General features: G+C 31.2%; 1 long non-coding RNA gene across 1 annotated transcript; it reads left to right on the forward strand.

Annotated features, from left to right (window-relative positions):
* The first annotated feature begins 1,222 nt into the window (after positions 1–1,222).
* Positions 1,223–5,512, forward strand: LOC148575656 (uncharacterized). Its single transcript, XR_015902662.1, has 3 exons — positions 1,223–1,553; positions 2,771–4,245; positions 5,407–5,512. It is a non-coding gene; the product is annotated as an uncharacterized LOC148575656 (long non-coding RNA).

A 5,512-nucleotide genomic window follows, 5' to 3' on the forward strand; every position in this document is an offset into this window, starting at 1 on the left:
ATCCTAATAAAATTAAATAACTAATTAGTTATATTTAAATAAATAAAATAAATTAAATAAAAATATTTTTAAAATTAATCAAATCAATTAGTCAATACAAATAATTAATTTTATTTGATTTATTGAATTTAAAAAATAAATTAAAAAATAATTGATTAAATTAATTAGTTGATATCATTAATTTATTATAATTGATTAGATTTAATAAATTAAAAAAAATAAATAAGAAAACATAGGAGACACTGATTTTTTTTAAATAAATTAATATGTATTTATTATATTTAATCAGTATAAGTAACAAATCATCTATGTTATTATGTACCTTATAAATTAATGAATTAAAATAATTGATATAATAAATTACAATTATTTGATTGATATAAATTATAATAAATCGTGTGATATTTAAATACCTAATCAAATCAATTAGTTGATATAATTAATTTACTATAATAAATTGTATTTAATGAGTTATAAAAAATAAATTAAGAAACACGCTAAGAAGTATGCCACGCAAATCATTAAGTACAGAAATTCAATTTTTATATAATAAAAATATACATTTATGTTATAGAAATATGATTTGATTCCATTAACTTATTTATTTTTTTTAAACTTGCCACTTATATTCAACATGGAATTTTAATTTTTCTAAAATAAATTTAGAAGAGAGAATAGTACTTTCATTTTGAAGAGAAAATAAATTCATGAAAAATTGACACATCGCTTTCATTAGTTGATAATGTATTAAATATTAATTTTATATAATAGTTATAATAAATATATTTTTCTAAATTAGCATAATCATGCATTATTCATTAAATGTTAATTGTAATATAAATATAATAAAGATATTTTTCTAAAATAAATTTAGAAGAGAGAATAGTGCTTTTATTTTAGGAAAAAAACAAATTTATGAAAAATTGACACCTCACTTCAATTAGTTAGGGAAAAATACAATTTTAATATATTAAGTAGAAGTATATTATAATATCCGAATTTTTTTAAAATTAAATTTTATTATTATTATTATTATTATAGTTTAAAAGAAGAAAAAAAAAAAAAGAGTTGGCCGAAGGCCCATATATATCCATATATATATCTATATACATATAGCTAGTAAAGAAATTAAAGAAAGCAACGTGTCAATTCATATATGCATATATATACATATATATGACACATTCCCCTTTATATCTCTTAATCATCATCATATACGAAGGGTACCATTCATTCTTTGAAGAAGAAAAAGAAAGAGAATGGCCGTGAGAGAGAGAACGTGAAACCATGGCCAACCTTCTTCTTGAGTTCGATTTCTTTAAATTCGTAACTCCAATTAAAAATCTAATCCGATAAAAGTGTTCGTATCCTTCTCCTCTACGTGTTGGCGTTACTTTTGTCCGGTGGAAGTCGACGGTGACGTAGCTCCCCTACCCCTTGAGTTCGGTTAACTGGAGTTCTAGGAAGCACAGACGATTTCTGACGCTTTCTCCTTCAGCAGCTCGGTCAGAAAGTTTTTCCGGAGCTTTCGATAATTTTGATTTCATACGAAGGTAGGGGATTTAGTTTTGAAATTAACTGTTTTTAAACTATGAATGCCATGGAAGTTTAGTGGGTATTTGTAAATAATTTATGATTATTTGCAATGACTGAATGATGAGTTTGAGTTGTGTTTGTGATTGAATTTGATGAATATGTATTTGATTTCTTGATTGAAAAGAGGTTGAAAATGGTTCAGTTGGGACCCGAAAAAGGGTGGCTAACCCCGAGTTTTAGGGGAAGTGTTGCCGAAATTTTATAAAATCTGAGGTTTTATTTGAAAAGCTATTTTAAAAGATTTGGTTTTGGAAAATTAAATTATTTAAAATATATTTAGTTAAGAAAAGATTTATTCTATTTTAAAATTTGATTTATTAAGAAAAATATAATGTTTTAAACCCAATCTTTTAAGGAGAGATTTTGTTTTAAGTAAAGATTTGAGCTCGGTTTATTAAGAAAAGGAATCTCTGCAACAGGAGAGCAGAGAACAAGGATTTAAAGAATATATTAATTAATGAAGTGTCTGCCACAGGAGAGCAGATGTGACATTGTTTGGGCCTTAGTGCCAAATGTAAAGTGGGGACGCCCACACACTGAGAACTGTTTTCCAGATGTACGCTTATTGATTTGGAAAGTCACACTGTATGCGGCCTGGCCGTACGACTTAAAGTCACACTGTATGCGGCCTGGCCGTACGACTTATAAGCACACTGTATGCATCTGGAAAGCCATACCTGGGACTTGTGCCTGGGTAATGTCGGGAGCGGGTAGGCAATCGACACATGAGCTCATGGCCTGCGTTAGGGATAGACATGCATCATATTGATTGCGCATTTGCATTTGATTGCGCTTGCCTGTTTTATTACTTTGTGATTGTATTGTTTGTCTTGTTGTGACTTGCTTGTACATTGAATTGAATCTCTTGCTTGCACTATTTGTTTGTGAGTGTATTAAAGTGATTACGAGTTGACATTTGACTGAGGATTAACTATGTGGCTGAGAGGCAGAAAATGTGACTAGTTTTATATTTAAAACTTGTTTTGAGTTTAGAAATTTAAAGAAAAGTAATTATTTATCTAAAGTAGAAATAAAAGTATTTCCAAAGGGTTAACAAAATAGTTTTATTGAGTAAAGTTAATTATTTGCATTAAATTCATTACTTTTACGGCATTCCCATTCCCTACTGAGAACGTGTGGTTTGTTCTCACCCCAAAATCTTCCACCCTTTCAGTGACACAGGTTCGAAGATTCAGTTAGAAGATGCAGACGACTATTAGTTTTACTTGTGATTCCTGTTATTTTTATAGAGTTCCCTCGCCCCTGTTGCTTTAAGTTTTATTTTATCCAGAGGGATAGGTATTGTATTTGAGTTTTATATTAAATTCACTTGTATAGCATTTATTATTATGAATAATTGTGTGATTTTAATTACTACAAATAATTTTTCTGGTATTTTCTTATAAACTGAAACGCGATATCGACCTAAAGGCTCAATAGTAAATTTATAATAAAGGAAATCAGGTCCGTAACGCCTTACTTTTGGTACGATCATGACGTGCTAAAAGTTAGGGTGTTACATTATGGTATCAGAGCAGTTCGTTTCCGTTAGAGCCTTGGGAATGGACTGACTATGCTTTACTGCATACTCTGAGTGTCTGTCATGCAGTAGGACTTGTCCCACTGACAAGAGGTTGAGTTTCAAATGCATGATTGTCTATTGATTAATGCTGTTAGTCGACCGTTGCATCTCTCATGGTATTAGGTTTGGCCAACTTAATACTAATGATTCATGTACATGGAAACACTAATGGATTATCGTAGACGAGATAGAAGTAATAGGTAACGTTAATCGTGGGTTTTGGGAACGTTAGAAGTTAAGTTTAGGGGTTAGCTCCGTTTCAACGCATAATCCTTATTCGTGCTAATGTGAGTCTCTTTCTTGGTTGTTTGCCGTAAGACTTTTTGTTTCAAACTTCTTTCATCAAATATGGTTTCTTTCACATTTGCAAACTGAACATGTCATACCTCTCTATTTCCTTTCTTCGATATTTTTTGAAAATGGAGTTGATATGAATCTTTTCCATCTTATATCAATTTTTGAGGGCGAAAATTTTTGTAAGGTGGATAGGATATAATATCCGAATTTTTTTAAAATTAAATTTTATTATTATTATTATTATTATTATTATAGTTTAAAAGAAGAAAAAAAAAAAAAAGAGTTGGCCGAAGGCCCATATATATCCATATATATATCTATATACATATAGCTAGTAAAGAAATTAAAGAAAGCAACGTGTCAATTCATATATGCATATATATATACATATATATGACACATTCCCCTTTATATCTCTTAATCATCATCATATACGAAGGGTACCATTCATTCTTTGAAGAAGAAAAAGAAAGAGAATGGCCGTGAGAGAGAGAACGTGAAACCATGGCCAACCTTTTTCTTGAGTTCGATTTCTTTAAATCCGTAACTCCAATTAAAAATCTAATCCGATAAAAGTGTTCGTATCCTTCTCCTCTACGTGTTGGCGTTACTTTTTTTCGGTGGAAGTCGACGGTGACGTAGCTCCCCTACCCCTTGAGTTCGGTTAACTGGAGTTCTAGGAAGCACAGACGATTTCTGACGCTTTCTCCTTCAGCAGCTCGTTCAGAAAGTTTTTTCGGAGCTTTCGATAATTTTGATTTCATACGAAGGTAGGGGATTTTGTTTTGAAATTAACTGTTTTTAAACTATGAATGCCATGGAAGTCTAGTGGGTATTTGTAAATAATTTATGATTGTTTGCAATGACTGAATGATGAGTTTGAGTTGTGTTTGTGATTGAATTTGATGAATATGTATTTGATTTCTTGATTGAAAAGAGGTTGAAAATGGTTCAGTTGGGACCCGAAAAAGGGTGGCTAACCCCGAGTTTTAGGGGAAGTGTTGCCGAAATTTTATAAAATCTGAGGTTTTATTTGAAAAGATATTTTAAAAGATTTGGTTTTAGAAAATTAAATTATTTAAAATATATTTAGTTAAGAAAAGATTTATTCTATTTTAAAATTTGATTTATTAAGAAAAATATAATGTTTTAAACCCAATCTTTTAAGGAGAGATTTTGTTTTAAGTAAAGATTTGAGCTCGGTTTATTAAGAAAAGGAATCTCTGCCACAGGAGAGCAGATGTGACATTGTTTGGGCCTTAGTGCCAAATGTAAAGTGGGGACGCCCACACACTGAGAACTGTTTTTCAGATGTACGCTTATTGATTTGGAAAGTCACACTGTATGCGGCCTGGCCGTACGACTTAAAGTCACACTGTATGCGGCCTGGCCGTACGACTTATAAGCACACTGTATGCATCTGGAAAGCCATACCTGGGACTTGTGCCTGGGTAATGTCGGGAGCGGGTAGGCAACCGACACATGAGCTCATGGCCTGCGTTAGGGATAGACATGCATCATATTGATTGCGCATTTGCATTTGATTGCGCTTGCCTGTTTTATTACTTTGTGATTTTATTGTTTGTCTTGTTGTGACTTGCTTGTACATTGAATTGAATCTCTTGCTTGCACTATTTGTTTGTGAGTGTATTAAAGTGATTACGAGTTGACATTTGACTGAGGATTAACTATGTGGCTGAGAGGCAGAAAATGTGACTAGTTTTATATTTAAAACTTGTTTTGAGTTTAGAAATTTAAAGAAAAGTAATTATTTATCTAAAGTAGAAATAAAAGTATTTCCAAAGGGTTAACAAAATAGTTTTATTGAGTAAAGTTAATTATTTGCATTAAATTCATTACTTTTACGGCATTCCCATTCCCTACTGAGAACGTGTGGTTTGTTCTCACCCCAAAATCTTCCACTCTTTCAGTGACACAGGTTCGAAGATTCAGTTAGAAGATGCAGACGACTATTAGTTTTACTTGTGATTCCTGTTATTTTTATAGAGTTCCCTCGCCCCTGTTGCTTTAAGTTTT

The sequence above is a fragment of the Arachis ipaensis genome, chromosome B1, assembly GCF_059453495.1.
Source record: "Arachis ipaensis isolate K30076 ecotype BB chromosome B1, ASM5945349v1, whole genome shotgun sequence".
In the NCBI taxonomy this organism is placed as follows: Eukaryota; Viridiplantae; Streptophyta; class Magnoliopsida; order Fabales; family Fabaceae; genus Arachis; species Arachis ipaensis.